The sequence below is a fragment of the Sus scrofa genome, chromosome 1, assembly GCF_054392235.1.
Source record: "Sus scrofa isolate SSC_HxYL_T2T_F1_AM1 chromosome 1, Sscrofa_HxYL_maternal_Yorkshire_Landrace_v2.0, whole genome shotgun sequence".
In the NCBI taxonomy this organism is placed as follows: Eukaryota; Metazoa; Chordata; class Mammalia; order Artiodactyla; family Suidae; genus Sus; species Sus scrofa.
In genome coordinates, this window is record NC_139383.1 from 275,409,661 (window position 1) to 275,426,614 (window position 16,954).

General features: G+C 38.7%; 1 pseudogene; it reads left to right on the plus strand.

The window, feature by feature from the left end:
• The first annotated feature begins 5,862 nt into the window (after positions 1-5,862).
• Positions 5,863-16,717, plus strand: LOC146407229 (olfactory receptor 1J2-like; annotated as a pseudogene).
• Positions 16,718-16,954: the final 237 nt, after the last annotated feature.

Sequence of the window (16,954 nt, forward strand, 5' to 3'; positions counted from 1 at the left end):
ATATATTCACATTATATATATATTATATATATATATTATATATATATATGGCTGGGTAACTTTGCTATACAGCAGAAATTGGCAGAATATCATAAATTAACTATTTAAAAATAGAATTAGTACTATAATTAGAAAGACATGATTGTGGTATAACTTTGAAAGAGAATAAGTAGATATAGCCTAGTTTCCATCAGTGAGGGAAGGGTTAAGGCAACTATAGTACACAGCACAGGAATATTACAACACCATTAAAATGTTTATGAAAAACTTATGATGTTATTTTTGAAAGACATAATAGAAAATTTGCATATTTATGACCATCTGAAAAATATAGAATATTTTCTTAAAACCTAGAAAGATGTGCTCCAAAATGTTAAAGTACTATGTTGTTAAAAGAGGAGAAATTTATACATTAAAAAATTTCCCAACTCTAATATTTATGTAATCATGCATTTCTTTTATATATACTTAAAATATTTTATAGTTTTGTGAATTTCACAGAAAAGAGACGATCTAGAAAGAGAAGTCCATGAGTTGACAAATGTTAAGAAGTAGAAGGAAGCCAAACCTACTAGGCACCACTGCTGTGTTTGATTGCTCTGCTTCTCACCCCCATCCACTCATATAGGACCCTGGGCATCTGCATCTATTAACCCCAAGGCATGAAACCATCAAAGGAAAAGTTCCTTGAGCCTCAGAAAACAGTCGCTCTCCTAAAAATAATTTGCAGCCAATTAGGAATTTCTCATTGCTGCTAGCAAACTGTTTGTATTCTGCTGCCTTGTGGGCCCTCAGCCTTTCTAAATACTGTGCAAAGAGAGAAGAAATCAAGGTCTTTGATTTATCCCTGGATTTTTATCTGTTAGTATCAGGCATGTAGAGACCCACATTTTTTTTTATTTCACCAGTACATTATTTTTTTCTACTGTACAGCATAGTGACCCAGATACAAATACATGTATACATTGTTTTTCTAACATTATCATGCTCCATCATAGGTGACTAGACTTAGTTCCCAGTGCTACACAGCAGGATCTCATTGCCAATCCATTCCAAGGTCAATAATATGCACCTATGAACCCCAAGGTCCCAAATTCTCCACTCCCTTCCCCTTGGCAATCACAAGTCTATTCTCCAAGTCCATGATTTTATTTTCTGTGAAAAGGTTCATTTGTGCCATATATTAGATCACAGATATAAGTGATAGCCTATGGTATTTGTCTGTCTTTTCTGACATACTTCACTCAGGATGAGAGTCTCCAGTTCCAAACATGTTGCTGCAAATGGCATTATGTCATTCTTTTTTAAGGCTGAATAGTATTCCACTGTGTATATGTACTACATCTTTCTAATTCAATCATCTGGCAATGAACATTTGGGTTGATTCCCTGTCTTGGCTATTGTGAATAGTGCTGCAATGAACATGTGGGTGCATATGTCATTTTTAAGGAAAGTTTTGTCTGGATATATGCCCAAGAGAGGGATTGCAGGATCATATGGTAGTTCTATGTATAGTTTTCTAAGGTACCTCTGCACTGTTCTCCATAGCGGTTGTGCCAGCTTCCATTCCCACCAACAGTTCAGGAGGGGACCCTTTTCTCCACACCCCCTCCAGCACTTGTTATTTGCAGACTTATTGATGACAGCCATTCTGACTGGTGTGATGTGGTACCTCATAGTAGTTTTAATTTGCATTTCTCTAATAATGAGTGATGTTGAGCTTTGTTTCATGTGCTTGTTAGCCATCTGTATATCTTCCTTGGAGAAATGCCTATTCAGCTCTTTTGCCCATTTTTCAATTGGGTTTTTAACTCTTTTGTTGTTGAGTAGTATATGTTGTTTGTATATTGTAAAGGTTAAGCCCTTTTCAGTTGCATTATTTGAAACTATTTCTCCCATTTTGTAAGTTGTCTTTTTGTTTTCTTTAAGGTTTCATTTGCTGTGCAAAAGCTTGGAATTTTGATTAGGACCCACTGGTTTACTTTGTTTTTATTTCTGCTTCCTTGGGAGACTGATTGCAGAAAATATTTTTAATTTTGATGTCAGAGAATGTTTTGCCCATATTTTCCTCCAGGTGTTTGAAGGTGTCTTGTCTTATGTGTAAGTCTTTCAACCATTTTGAGTTTAATTTTTTGCATGGTGTGAGGGTGTGTTCCAGTTTCATTGATTTGCATACAGCTGTGCAGTTTTCCAAGCAATGCTTGCTGAAAAGACTGTCTTTTTCCCATTTTATGTTCTTGTCTCCTTTGTCAAAGATTAATTGACCATAGGTGTCTGGGTTTGACTGTGGCTTTGTAATATTGTGTGATGTCTAGGAGAGAGATGTCTCCTGCTTGGTTTTTGTTCCTCAGAATTGCTTTGGTAATTTGGGTACTTTTGTGGTTCCATATAAATTTTTGGATTTTTTGTTCTAGTTCTCTGAAAAGTGTCCTGGGTAATTTCACAGAGATTGCATTGAATCTGTAGATTGCTTTAGATAGTGTGGCCATTTTAAAAATATTAATTTTTCCCATCCAGGAGCATGGAATATCTTTCCATTTATTTACATCTTCTTTTTAATTTCTTTGATTAATATTTTATAGTTCTCAGCATACAAGTGTTTAACCTCCTTGGTCAAGTGTTGTCCCAGGTATTTGAATTTTTTGGGTGAAGTATTAAAAAGTATTTTATTTTTTTATAATAGTTCATTGTTAGTATACAGAAAGGCGACTGATTTCTGAATTTTAATTTTGTACCCTGCTACTTTGATTAATTTGTTATAAGTTCAAGTAGTTTTTGGGTTGAGTCCCTAAGGTTTTCTATGAAGAATGTCATGTCATCTGCATACAGTGACAGTTTTACCTCTTCGCTTCCTATTTGGATGCTTTTTATTTCTTTTATTTGTCTAATTGTTGTGGCTAGGACTTCCAGTACTATGTTGAATAACAGTGATGAGAGCTGGCATCCTTGTCTTGTCCCAGGTTTTATTGGGAAAGCTTTGAATCTTATCATAATGGCTTTTATTATTTTACAGTTTTTTGCTTCTATACCAACATTGGTAAGAGTTTTGATCATGAATGGATGTTGGACTTTGTCAAATGCTTTTTATGCATATATTGAGATGATCATGTGGTTTTTGACTTTTGTTAATGTGGTGTATGACATTCATTAATTTGTGCATGTTGAATCATCTTTGTGCACCTGGGATGAATCCCACCTGGTCGTGGTGTATGATCTTTTTGATGTGTTGTTGGATTCAGTTGGCTAAAATTTTGTTAAGAAATTTTGCATCAGTATTCATTAAAGATATTGGCCTATAGGTTTCCTTTTTTGGTGGTATCTTTGACTGGTTTTGGAATTAGGGTGATGGTGGCATTATAGAATGTCATTGGGAGTGTTCCTACTTCTTCAACTTTTTGAAAAGGTTTAGGGAGAATGGGCATCAGTTCCTCTTTGTACATTTGGTACATTTCACTTGTGAAGCCATCTGGTCCTGGACTTTTATTTGTAGGGAGTGTTTTCATGACATATTCAATTTCCATTCTAGTGATCAGTCTGTTAAGTTGATCAATATCATCTTGACTCAGTTTTGGCACACTATTAGTCTCTAGTAATTTGTCCATTTCTTCTAGGTTTTCCAATTTGTTGGAATACAATTGTTCATAGTATTCTCGCATGGCTTTTTGGATTTCTTTAGTATCAGTTGTGACTTATCCCTTTTCATTTCTTATTTTGTTTATTTGGGTTTTTTTTCTCTCCTCTTCTTGGTGAGTCTAACTGGAGGTTTTTCAATTTTGTTTACCTTTTCAAAGCACCAGCTCTTCGTTTAACTTATTTTTTTATTTTTATTACATAATGAATTTATTACATTTATAATTGTACAATGATCATCACAATCCAATTTTATCAGATTTCCATGCCACACCCCAAGCATACCCCCCCCAAACTCTCTCCTTTGGAAACCATATGTTTTTCTAAGTCTGTGAGTCAGTACCTGCTCTACAAAGAAATTCATTGTGTCATTTTGTCAGATTCCACATGTGAGTGATAGCATTTGATGTTGGTGTCTCATTGTCTGACTGACTTCACTTAACATGACAAAATCTAGCTCCATCCATGTTGCTAAAAATGCTGGTATTTCTTTACTTGTAATAGTCTGAGTAATATTCCATTGTATATATATATCCCATCTTCTTTAACCACTCATCTATTGATGGACATTTAGGTTGTTTTCATGTCTTGGATGGTGGATATATTTCTGCAGTGAAGAGTGGAGTACTTGTGTATTTTTGAGTCATGGTTTTCTTTGGATAGATGCCCAGGAGTGGGATTCCTGGATCAAATGGTATTTCTAATTTTAGTTTCCTAGGGAATCTCCACACTGTTTTCTACAGGGGTTGCACCAATTTACAATCCCACCAAGAGTGTAATAGGGTTCCTTTTTCTCCACACCCTTTCCAGCACTAATTGTTTGTAGACTTTTTGATGATGGCCATCTGGCTGGTATAGGTGGTACCTCATAGTGGCTTTGATTTGCATTTCTCTAATAATGAGTAATGTTGAACATCTTTTCATTTGTTTTTTGGCCATCTGTATGTCTTTTTTTGGAGAATTGCCTGTTTAGAACTTCTGCCCATTTTTTGATGTGTTTTTTTTTTTTTTTTTTTTTTGGTATTGAGCAGTAGGTGGTGTTTATAAATTTTGGAGATAAATCTCTTGTCAGTCAATTCATTTGCCAATATGTTCTCCCATTCTGTGGGTTGTCTTTTTGTTTTGTCTAGGGTTTCCTTTGCTGTGTATAAATTTTTAAGTTTAATATAGTCCCCTTTGTTTATTTTTGTTTTTACCATCATGACTCTAAAAGGTGGATCTGAGAAGATGTTGCAGTCATTTATATCAGAGAGTGTTGGGCCTATGTTTTCCTCTAAGAGTTTTATAGTGTCTTGTCTTATATCTAGGTCTTTAACCCGTTTTGAGTATATTTTTGTTTATGGTGTTAGGGATGTTTAATATTTTTTTCTACTGTTTTTTGAATCTGTATTTTATTGAGTTCCTCAGTGATTTTTATTATTTCCCTCCTTCTGATACTTTAGATTTTGGTGTTTTTTTTTTTCCTAACTCATTTAGGTGGTGGGTTAAGTTGTCAAATTGAGATCTTTCTTCTTTTATGAGGAAAGCCTGTATTGCTATAAATTTCCCTCTGAGCACTCATTTTGTGGCATTCCATAGATTTGCTGTGGCCATATATTCATTATCACTTGTTTTGAGGTATTTCTTAGCTTCCTTCTTGATATCCTCAATGACCCATTTTTTCTTTAGTAGCAGGTTTTTTATTCTCCATGTAGTAGGTTTTTTCTCATTTATTTTCCTGTGGTTGATTTCTAGTTTCATGGCATTGTGGTCAGAGGAGATACTTGAAATAATTCCTATACACTTAAATTTTTTTGAAGTTAGCTTTGTGCCCAGGGAGTTGATCAATTCCTGAGAATGTTCTATGTTCACTTGAGAAGAATGTATATTCTGATTTTTTTGGATGTAAAATCCTGAAAATTTCAATTAAATCTAAATTTTCTATTGTGTCATTTAGGATCTTTTTTTTTGCCTTAGTGATTTTTTTCTAGATAAACTGGCCTTTAATGTAACTGGGGTGCTAAATTCTCCTAGTATGATTGTATTCCCATCACGTAACCCTTTTTTGTCTATTATTAATCTTCCCCCATTAATATTTTTTCTAACTCCCTTATGTGTCACTGTAAGAGGAATATATGAGAAACAGGTTAATTTTACCACTTTCCAAAATAAAACATATATATTTTTCATCTGACTGAATCAATTCAGACCTTAATATTCTCAAGAATTTTCATCTGAGCATAGAAAAGCATCATGAGTTTGGACAAACAGAGCAGCATGACTGAGTTCCTCCTCTTGGGTCTCCCCATCCAGCCAGAGCAGCAGAGTGTGTTCTTTGCCCTTTTCCTGGGCATGTACCTGACCATGGTGCTGGGGAACCTGCTCCTCATCCTGATCATCAGGATGGACCCTCACCTCCACACTCCCATGTGCTTCTTCCTCAGCCACTTGGCCCTCACAGATGTCTCCTTTTCATCTCTCACTGTCCCTAAGATGCTGACGAACATGTAGCCTCAGGATTAATATGTCCCCTATGCAGAAAGTGTAACACAGAATTATTTTTTCCTATTGTTTATGGACCTGGACAGCTTCTCTATTACATCAATGGCATATGACCACTATGTTGCCATATGTCTCCTCCTTCACAATACTACCATCATGAAGGAGGAGCTGTGTGCCTTCCTAGTGGCTGTGACCTGTTTCCTGTCTGGGACCACCTCCCTTCCCTTCACCCTTCTCCTGATCCAGTTGTCCTTTTGTGCTGACAACATCATCTGTAATTTCTTCTGTGACCTTGTTGCCCTACTTAAATTATCTTGTATCCTGTTCAAACATTGTCCTCAATGAGCTGGTCATGTTCACTGCAGGGGTGGTGGTTATTACTCTGTCTTCATATGTATCCTTGTATCTTATGGGTACATTGGGGCTACCATCCTGAGGATCCCTTCAACCATGGATATCTGTAAATCCTTGTATCCATGTGGCTCCCATCTCTCTGTAGTGTCTCTGTTTTGTGGGTCAATGTTTGGGCAGTACCTCTTCCCAACATTAAGCAGTTTCATTGACAAGGAAATCATTGTGGCTCTCATGTACACAGTGGTCACACCCAAGTTCAACCCCTTTATCTACAGCCTTAGGAATAGGGACATAAAAGGGGCCTTTGAGAAACTCTTCAGTAGAGCAACATTTTTTTTTTCTCACCATGACATCCAACTTGTACTTAAATCAGGACCTCATTTGGGTTCATCTCATATATTTGAGTTTCCATTTGAATATATCTCAATACTTTTGTGTCTCCAAGCCATAGGACAAATGATGGCATGCTGAATATACTTGGTAAATGTTTTTCTCATCAGAATTTCACTCCCTTATTAACAATGTTCTCTTTCATAAATAACTTTTGATTATCAAATGCTAAATTAATTTTATTACTTATTTTTGCAACTTGGGGACATACATAATACAATAATGTACAGTTGGTTATTCTTTATTTGAGGAGACATTTGGAAAGTGAAATATTCTGGGCCTATATTCAGGCTTTAACATACCCCATAATCTATAGAATTAGCTATATCATTATACTACACTTTTATGCAGACAATACAGGGTCTTCTTCTCATGCTTATGGGTCTTATTGAGTTGTCACTTAAATAAGATATATTTTTTTAGCTTTTTAGGGCTACACTTGTAGCATATGCAAGTTCCCAGGCTAAGGGTTGAATAGCAGCTGCAGCTGCCAGCCTACACCACAGCCACAGCATCACCACATCCTTAATCCTCAGAGCAGGGTCAGAGATCAAACCTGCATCCTCAAGGATGATCACTGGGTTTGTTTCCACTGAGCCACAAGCAGGAACTCCAAGAGGAACCTTATTACTCTCTGCCCATGGTATATGATGTTACAAAAACAACTCTGAAGATGGAGGGCCCTGTAGAAGATCAAGACTCATTGGGGATTTCCCCTTTGCCAACACTGTGTAGTTGACATTGCTTAGTCCCCAATCATCATCAGTATGAAAGCATATTTCATGCTGGCATCCTTTGTACATAAAACAAAATTATAGTGTGTAGTATCTAAAAAGTCATTGCTTTCCTACAAATGCCACTGCATATTCAGCACTGACTGTTCTTCATGAACTTCTTGCTTTTCCAAATGAAGAAAATGAAGAATGAAGGGCTTCTCAAACTTTAACCTGCAAAGGAATTCTGGGATATTTTGTTAAAACAGAGAACCCTGGAATCTACCTCCATAAATTCTAATTCCATAGATCTTGTTGGAGCTCAACAATTTGCATTTCTAACAAGCTCCCACATAATGCTGATGCTGCAGGTGTGTGAATTATTATTTGAAGAGCACTGGAAAGAATATTTAAAGCATGGAAGCTGTGGAAGGCACATTTATAAACACCTCATATGAATTATGGTATTGAGTAGAATGAAACAAGAGAATGCTAAAATTTTTTTGATAATAGAGAATCCAAAGTTCATGTTGACATTTTCAGACTAATTCTGGCTGTAGGAAGTTCCTTTTAGCAATCGCTAATATATGAGCATATTTCCTAAAATATCAGATTTTCTTTTCTCTTTCATATATGATATAGATATGTCAGATACTACATATCATGCTTCATTTCATCACACCAGACTATATGCTCAATGGAAAAAAAACCCCAAAGCTTTGAAAAAATATGTCTTATGTCCATTGATAGCTTCTTGTTTACATTAAGCCAAGGGGAATTTCAGTGTGACTTATAACATTGCTAATGTCACACAAGAACCTATTTTAATATTTTTAAACTAATAATATTTTTCATAGATACTGTCTAAAAAGTACATTTATTGGATGGTTATATGTATATGCATAATTGATTTACCTTTCTATAGACTGAAACTAATGCAAATTTGTCAGTCAACTATACTCTAATAAAATTTTAAAAATAAAGTAGATAAGATATGCAAATTCTTGGTAAAAAAAAACAAAAAAAGTACATTTGTTATAAAGTGCTAGGTGATTTCAGAGGCACTTTACCTACAAAAGAACACTTGAGTTCCTGATAGGACACTGAAAAACTTTTGTTTTCTTATGTTATTCATTTCTAAAAGTCCTCATTTAACTTGCCATGTTTCTTGACACAGCCCATAATATACCATGTGTCTTGAATACAAGCCATATTATTGTTATTATGGGAATTGAGGCTACTTTACCACAGTCTTTTTCTCTTCTCTTTGCATATGTGTATCTGCTCTATACAAAATACAATATGTTTATCTAATTTTGTATGTAAATATGAGACTAATTCTTCTGGGACCAGCATCTGAAGTGACATTTAAGGCTATAATGATGTCCCCAACTATAGTCTACTTGGGATGTGAAGATGGAAATCAAAATATTTTGAAGGATTTTGCCATTTGATACATGTGTAGAATATTATGACAGCAATTTCCTTTAGTATGCATATATTTCATTCCATAAGCTCTGACTTAGTTGATCACATAGGTGAATGAAAACAATCTGGCTTGTTGCCTCTCTTTTCAAAGGTTTCAACATAGACTTCTATTCCCCATGTACTTTCCTGGAACTTTTTAAAGTTAAGCTCTTCTGTTTTCAAAGGAACAAATGCCAGGAACCAGGGAGCTAAACATGGAGCTCGTTAGAATGGATGCTCTGGAAATGTTCAAGTAACCTTATTAGAGAACTGACAAAAGGTATTTCAAGGCATGGTATAATCTTTAATAAAGTTTCACAAAATCTCTGTGCTAATTCAACATGAGATCAACTTAAAATTAAAAATTTAATTAGATTGATGTATTAAGGTTGTGTATTCTATGTATTGATATGCATAGAAGTAAAAATGCAAATATTATTATAGGAAAAGAAAGCTATAAAACACTACATAAAATAAATTCCATTTATGTAAATATAAACTTTCCTGAATAAAAACCATTGTAGAAGGATTAAAAAAAAAAGGAATAACCAAAGAGTGAAATACTTTGACTTTATCCTTTGTTTTTATGTCTCTGTTATTTGGATTTCCATTGTGAAGCAGAATTAAATTTAAAAGCAGCAAATCAAAAAGAAATTTCCACTTCAGAGAAAAAAATCCCTCTCCACATCTCAGGCTATGACTTGTCAGGGGAACATGTATCTGGTTGGAAGGGTCAGGATGGAGGTCTATCAACATCTACTTCTGGGTTCCCATGCACAGGGCATCTCCCTGATGGTCTTCCTAAGAATAGTGTTGCCTCACAGTCTGAGAACCAACTGCCTGAGAATCACCTGGACCCAGGTCTCATGTATGAGCACTATTAGGTGTGGAGCTGGAATCAGCATCTTTACCAAGCTCCCCAGGTGATACTACATAACATCCCAGTTTAGTGACCTCTGCCCTAGTTCATGTGTCCTGGAGGCAGGAGGAGGAAAACTGAGCAGTTAACAGAGGTTTAATGCATGTCTCTTACCTAGAGCTTGGTGTCCTGCCCCCTTGGGTCCTCTCCCTGGTGGGTAGAGTGTAGTCTTCACCTCTCCATTTCTGAAGGGGGTGAACTAACTGAGGAGTAAGTCCCAGGCTCATGACTTTTCTCTCTGATGCCAGTGAGATGTTTGGGACCACAGAATTGTGGCTAAATCTGGTTTCAGGGTGTCCTACAGTAAATGTGAGAAGCCACTCCATACTCCTGATGGCTAGATCACTTGAAAATAGATTTCAGAGCAGAACAGCATATCTCTCATCAGAAGCAGGGGTGGTGTTGGTGGTAGTGGGGTGTGTGTGTGTGTGTGAGTGTGTGTGTGTGTGTGTGTGTGCATGCACATGTGAACACAGATCCTCAGCACTTCTGTGAGGCCTTTCTTATGCCACTTCTATTACCAGCTCCTAAACATGGATAGGTGAGAAATTCTTGGCTTCTTTCTTTGAACTTTCTCAATAAGAGCTCTTTTAATTTTAGATTGTGCATGTTGATGAGGCCATGAGATGTTGGAATTTTTTGTATATATATGTATACACACATAAATATATAATAATATTTTGTTATAGTACAGTTGATTTACATTGTTCTGTCAATTTCTGCTGAACAGTGAAGTGACCCAGACATAAATATATATCCTTTATATATATTATACATATTATATAAATATATATATAATTATGTATATGTGAATATATATATGTGTATTTATATATTTTTTATCATATTATCTTCCATAATGTTCTGTCCTATGATATTGCATAGAAATTTTGTTGAATCAGGAGAGGTAGGAGAATGATAAACTTGAGTACTAGTAAATATATATATATATATATACATGGCAGTAATATGTTTAGTTTTTCAAGGAGAGATATTGCAAAACTGAACTCCAGGACACTTTGACTCCAAGCAAGAGGTATGCTTCTTTTTTCTTCAACCTTTATATATAATGTACACTTTGAATATTTACTTTTGATCCACTTTGATTAGACTGTTGCAGAAACCACAAAAAGTCATGTCAGCGGAAGGAGACATATGGCACTCAGAGATATGGAAAAGCAATTTATTCAGCATTGATGAAGGCCCAGATAAGTCACATCCAGAGTTTGAGTGTCAGGTCTTTGTTCTCAGCAACATTTATACGTTATAAGTCTTGAGTTTCCCAAGTAAGCATCCCAGACCTCCCCCTTCCCTGAGCAGTGTTCCTCCCTAAGAAACTGAGCAAGCAAGTTTACAGAAGCAGAACTTATAAGCAATGCTATGTAAGTGATTAGCAGGGATGCTGGCTTGGACATAGGGTACATAGTTGCTACATCAAGAAGGGTGGTATGAGGTGAGCATAGCTGAAAAGGCTTGCAGCTGCCTTTTTACCCAAGGGGGGAGGTGCTTTTTCCTTAGTTAAAACTCTTATTTCATTCCCCCCTCTTGATGTTCAGGGTGCATCTGCACCCTTCAGAGATCATCATCAGTCATTACCCATTGGTAACCTCTGATAAGTAGCAGGTGGGATGCTGTTTTTCTTTCAACCCTGATTCTAATGAAACCTTTTATAATATTTACCAGGAGAGGTATAAGACATGGAATAAGTAAGCACACCATGAGTATGACCATGATTATTCTGACCATTGTCTTCATTCCTCCCAACCAAAAGAACCATTTACCAAAGAGGCTATCTGCATCCCATCCTTTCCAAATTTGTACAGGCACATGGGCAAATGTAGTCATGTGGTCAGCAATTTCTTCTATCACCTTTCTGGTGTCATCTATTTGTAGACAACAATTACTCAAGTTAAATTTCCCACAAATCCCTCCTTCAGAAGCAAGTAAATAATCCATGGTCAAGTGATTTTGGTAGATGGCATTGCACATTTTGGGTCATTTTGGGGCCAAAATAGTCAAGGCCCTTGCAGTGTCATTTGTTACAAGTTCCAAAACCACCTGTTGTCTGATGATGTGCTTTAGCACCTAGATAGGGATGTGATATCCCCAAGAGCCATCTTATGCCCAGGTGGCAGGCCCATAATATTGACTTATTCATTCTGGGGGCCATTCATCATCTTTCCAGTCTCCAGTTTAGAGAGACCTTCAGTATCTCTGGGTACCCTGTGCCCTATATATATATAGGAATTCCCAGTTGTTCCCCTAGTGACAGTGGGAGCCGGAAGAAGGAAGGTCTTATTGTTCCCAGTACACATGTCCTGGCCCAATTGGGGGGTAGGAGTATGGAATATGCCATTTTCCCACAAATGCAATATCATCCCTTTGGTGCCTTCCATTGGATATTAGTACTAATATTCTCCCATGCCTGTAGGAAGTGGGAAAAGTTAGACAGGGGATTATACTTGGGTTCTGAGAGGTTGGAGTATGACCACTATTGAGTCTTTTGGGCAGTCAGATTATAAAACCTTAGGCACCTAAACATGTTGTGCTTCCAGCTGAAATATTGAACCATCCTCCCTGCCTCACAAGACAGTTTCTCCCTATAATAGCAGTTCTGAGGAGCCATACCCCACTAGTGAGTTGGGGATATGCAGTCTCATTATGAAGCTCTGATGGGTTCATTTTCCTGGCTTGCCAAGGCCAGTGGTCTTCTGTGTTTGTTCCCCCACATAAATAACAAGAGGAGACCTTGAGAGTTTGTGCAACATTTTCTGCTGAGGATAAGAACAAGTTCTTAGTTGTGGCCAGAATGGGAGGTGGGGTGCTTTTATTTCTTCATAAAATGAATGAAAGACCCTGTGAGAGGCAGCTTGTATGCAAGCATGACTCTCTGGAAAGGCAGCAGAGCTCCAGGGTCAAGGCCTCTTCCATTAATGTGAATGCTTATTTTGAAACCCTCCTTCCATTTGGGCTCACTGGAATTGAAAATAGTGAAATTAACTGGGTTACAAGTTTTAGTCTGATAGTCTCGAGGGGCTGAACCATTTTTAAGGACAGCTCTTCTTTCTCCCTTATCCCAGGTTGCCCAGGATATGCAGCTCCAGTAAGTGTATTCCTGACAACCACTCCAGGTGGTCCCCCAGCATATATATTTATCCTTAATCCTATATTCTCTTTCCCATGATCAGCTTACACATGGTATAGTAGTGTTCCATGGCCCATTTGTAGCTTCACAGGCTTCAAAAACTACTGATACTGGCAACTTGGGGTTGGTAATTTGGGTCTGATTAATTAGTTACCCCGATTTATGAGAGCACCAGACCTCTAATGATTCCTCAGTTGGTGAGTATTGTGGATCAAAGGAATAATATTGGTCCCTCTGCTGACAGATAGAATAAGTGGTCCTGGTTATGAATGCAACTTCCTTGAATTTCTCCCAAACAGGAGAAATGAGTGGAGTAAAGCAAAGTCCATGTAACCACTTGATCTGATCAGGTCACTTGAATGTGTGGGTCACATGAGGAAATAGATCCTGGCAAAGCCAAGGGGGACCATATTAACAGCAACAGGCACTAAACATACATATTGGATATAAGATAACAGTATATAACAGTAAGAAATTCTCTTGTGGAAGATAAGGCAGTTTACATTACCAGGCAGCCAATTCCTCAAGCTTCGGCCATGAGTTGACTGACCAGCTTCTTGTGTGGTCAGAGCAGGGCTTTGAGATGATTGTCTCCTCCTCTGTATTGTCAGGCATAAAGGTCTCTCCGAATTGAGGGCAGTCTCCCACTCTCCATGGTCATCAGCTGGGCCAGCCTGTTTAACTCTGGAATGATGGATCCAAACATCTATTCCTGTTACTTTGAGAGCAGTGGGGGTGGTTAGAATTACAGTGTAGGTACCCTTCAATACCTGTCTCAAAGGCTCCTTTTTCCAGTCCTTTATCCACACGTGGTCCCCCAGCTTGTGGGGGTGAAACGTTATGCCTAAGGACACAGGTATTCTATCTGTGACCCATCTATGCATCTGAGAGATAGTGAGCCACAGTCCTTGTAACTGTTTATGTAATTCCAAGTCTCCCAACTCCCTGGTGTTTTCTCTTAAATTGATCAGTGGAGGCGGCCTCCCATATAAAATTTCAAATGGTGAGAACCCTATTCCTGCTTGGGGTGAGCATTTCACTTTTAGGAGGGCCACCAGCAACATGTCTACCCAGGGCACGCCATTTTCCTGACATAACTTTGCCAGTGTCTGTTTAAGGATCCAGTTCATATTTTGTACTTTCCCTGAACTTTGAGGCCAATAAGCAGAATGCAATTTCCATCAGGTCTGTAAGGCTTTTTATATCTGTTGTACTTTCTTGGCCACAAATGCCGGTCCATCATCTGACCTGGTGGTCGGAGGCATTCTGTATCTGGGAATAATGTCTCTCAGGAGTGCCTTGGTTACTTCCCTTGCCTTTTCATTTCATGTAGGTAAGGCTTCTACCCATCATGAAAAAGTGCAGATAAAAACTAGTAAGTATTTTACCCCTTGCTTGGGGTGACTTCATTAAAGTCCACTTCCATATCCTCAAATGGGGACAGTTCACAGTGTTGTGTCCCTGCTGGTCTGCTGGGGCCCTGGTGAGCATTATCTTGCAAACAGGTTATGCATCTTTGGGAAACAGAGGAGCAGAGTGTGGGAAGATGTGCAATGAGATAGTACTGTCCCAGTAAGATCTCTAAGGCAGTTTTGCCTATGTGGGCAAACTCATGGTTAGCTCATGTTGTTGGTGGACTAGTTTGTAGGCCAGCTGTTCTGGAACATAATCCCAGTGGTCCCATGTTACCCACCATCCCCTCTTAGTTTTGGTTCCTCCTTCCTCCCTTATCCATTTTTTTCCCTCTGGAAAATATTTGGGGACAGCTGGCACTTCTGGGTCCTGGCTGTTGTCCCCATGCTGCCTGTCTGTCAGCTGCATCAGCACTATGGTTTCCTTTTGTCACTGTGTCATCTCCCTTTTGGTGGTCTTTACAGTGGGTAAATGCAACTTCTTTAGATCCCCATACTGCCTCTAGGAGCCTTAAGATTTCATCTTGATTTTTAATCATTTTTTCCTTCAGCAGTGAGGAGTCCTCTTTCTTTATATAAAGCTCTGTGGACATGTAAAGTTGCAAAGGCATACCATGAGTCAGTATAGACATCAACTCACTGGCCTCAGCTGAGCTCCAATGCTCTAATTAAGGCCCATAATTCTGCTCTCTGTGCTGACCAGCCTTGAGGAAGCACCTCTGCTTTTATCACTTCTAAGTTAGATACCACAGCATATCCTGCCATCCTTTTTCCATCCTCCATAAAGCTGGTGCCATCAGCATATAAAACCAGGTCAGGATTTTGGAGTGGTTTATAAGTCAAGTCAGGCCTGCTAGAAAACACCTCATCTAGTACCTCTAAACAGTTATGGTCTGGGGGCTCTTCTTCATCTGGCAGAAAAGTGGCTGGGTTCAGAGTTCGTACAACCTCCAGGTTTACCCATGGATTTTCACATAGCAACCCTTGCTATTGAGTCATTTGAGCATGTGTGAGCCAGTGGTGGCCCCTAGTATCCATTAGGGTTGCAACTGAGTGCAGGACTTGAATGTTGAGATTTTTGTCCCAGAGTCAACTTGTCAGCCTTTCTCACTAACAAGGTGGGTAGCTGCCAGTGTTCAGAGGCAGGGAGGCCATCATTGATCATGATCCAGGTGACTCTTTTCCCCTGGCCCTGGGCCTTGTCCCCTATGGGGTGGTCCCACTGGGGGCACTGGGTTTGATATGGCAGCCACCAGATGTGTCACTTTTTGTTTCATTCTCTTTTCTGCATCATGCCAGACCACGTGGTCTTGGATAAGAAAAACCTTGTTGGCTATTTCCAAAAGTTCAGTAGCATTCTTTACTGCAAATCCTTTTAATTTCTGTAGCTTTTTATGGATATCTGATTGTGCTTGTCCCACAAAGGCAGCATTTATCATCCAGTGGTTTTGGGGAACTTCTGGATCAAAAGGGGTGCAGATGCGTAAAGCCTCAAATAGTCTCTCATAGAATTTGTCTGGGCTTTCATTTGGCTCTTGTAGTATCTCACTGGTCTTAGCTATATTAGTAGGCCTTTTAGCCCCAGATTTTCCCCCTGTAGGAAAGCGTGGCGGTACCTCTCTTGGTTACATTTGCCTTCTTCTGTGTCATAGTCCCGGTGAGGGTTTTCTTCTGGGAAGTCTTCCCTTATCCAGTTTGCCAAGTCTGCTTGACACCCTGCATTGGCCTGAAGCCATTTCTGGGCTTCTGTTACAATTTGACAGCACTCTTCATTGTCAAACAGAGTAAAAAGCAGTTGCTGTCAGTCTATTCAGGTGGGGCAGTGTGTCTGGAAAATGAGTTCTAAGAGATCAATCAGTGCCTGAGGCTTTTCATAATATGAGGGAGTATGGTGTTTCCAGTTAAGGAGATCAGCAGTGGAAAAGGGCTGGTAATAAAAAAACCATCCCCCCTTTTGTATGGTCCCATCAGGGGTGATTTGCTATGGTCTCCCATAAGGGCATTTGCAATGCTGGATCAGCTTCTCCCTGGGCTGACTGGAGACACCTGCTCATTGGTTCTGGTGAATCTGGCTGTGGGTGTGATATTGCCTTGGGAACTTCAGGAGCAGGAGGAGAAGGAGAAACATAAGGTGGTAGGCTATCTGGCATCTGGGGACCTTCAGCTCCTAGAGGTGGGGCTGGCAGCACATAATGAGGTGGCATAGAGGGCGAGTCCTTAGTTTCCCCTTGAAATTAGGTAGTACCTTTTTTTTTGAGACAAGGTTTTCTTCTTGGACTTGGCCACTAGCACCATACACTGTCCCTGGCCTGTGGTGCAGAACTGAATCCATGGGGACCTCAAATGGGCAGTTTCCAACCATTGATTAATATATGGAAATTTATATGGATGTCCAGGGTCTCCCGTTATAACATTATATACTGCTCAAACCATGAACACATCT